A 1492-nucleotide genomic window follows, 5' to 3' on the forward strand; every position below is an offset into this window, starting at 1 on the left:
TCTTTACTTTCAAAAGATATTTAGAAAATAACCACTTCTTAGACCATTACTCCTATCATCTTGGTCTGTATTACGGTCAGCTCTCTTCCTTGGATTCCTAAATGGTCTCCATTGTTCTCTTGTCCCCTGGCAGCCTATTATTTTTAAATATACTTTATTGATTTTACAGAGAGGAAGGGAGAGGTATAGAGAGTTAGAAACATCGATGAGAGAGAAACATTGATCAGCTGCCTCCTGCACACTCCCCACAACCAAGGTAAATGCCCTTTACCAGAATCGAACCTGGGACCCTTGAGTTGCAGGCCAATGCTCTATCCACTGAGCCAAACCGGTTAGGGCAATTAATTCCCTTTTAATGTGCATGAATTTTATGCACCGGGCTACTAGTATACAATAATTGTAAGACTTTGGCTTGAATTTAATCTTTGTATTGAGTTAATCTCTGTTATTTTTTTTTTCTGTGTGAAATAATGCTGTTTAGATATCTGCCTTCTATGCTGAAAGAAAAGAGGTAATGGTTGCAAAATGGTTGTTTTTTTTATAAACAGAGGATCACAATGTAATTGATCTTATTATTTAATATTTAACCTAGGATACTGCTAGAAGAGATCCAGGACTGAATAATAAAAAAACAACAGAATAATACTAACTTGAAATGTAACTATCACCTGAAGGTGAATCATAAATGAGCTGAGTGTTACTTATCCAAAGCCAGCTGGCAGGAAGCCGAAGCTGAGTTAGTGTTTCAATTTCATTATGAGTATTTAAAGAGCACACACATTCAGACACACGCTCACACACACGGGCCCAGCTTTATAAATTCTATTATGCCAATGGCAGCCTTGGCACCATCACTAAGTAGAGCCACTACGAAAAGGTCACTTTTACTTATTCCTTTAAAGCAATTAAAGAATAAGCATCAAATACAAATCTTGTCTTGACTATTAAAAAGGTGAAAATACCACCAAAAATACATCCAACCATATGTTACATTTTAAAATTTAAATTTATTTTTCCTAAATTATTTTTAATATATTTTATTGATTTTTTACAGAGAGGAAGGGAGAGGGATAGAGAATTAGAAACATCGATAGGAGAGAAACATCGATCAGCTGCCTCCTGCACATCCCCTACTGGGGATGTGCCTGCAACCAAGGTACATGCCTTTGTCCGGAATCAAACCTGGAACCCTTGAGTCCGCAGGCTGACGCTCTATCCACTGAGCCAAACCGGTTAGGGCTTTCCTAAATTATTTAATTAAGTGGTTTCAATCTCAACAATAATTATAGCAGAGGAAATAAAATATAAGAAAATAGAGAAATTGAGGGTCAACGCCGAGAAAAAGCATGCCAACTCTTTACACATGTCTTTTAGAATTTTAAAAGTAGCCCTTTCTTCCTCCTCCCCCTCCCTCTGGCAACTACCACACTGCTGTTTGTGTCCATAAGTTTCAGTTTTATATCCCACGTATGAGTGAAATCATTCTCCTTAA

Source organism: Myotis davidii, unplaced genomic scaffold, assembly GCF_000327345.1.
Source record: "Myotis davidii unplaced genomic scaffold, ASM32734v1 scaffold210, whole genome shotgun sequence".
Taxonomy (NCBI): Eukaryota; Metazoa; Chordata; class Mammalia; order Chiroptera; family Vespertilionidae; genus Myotis; species Myotis davidii.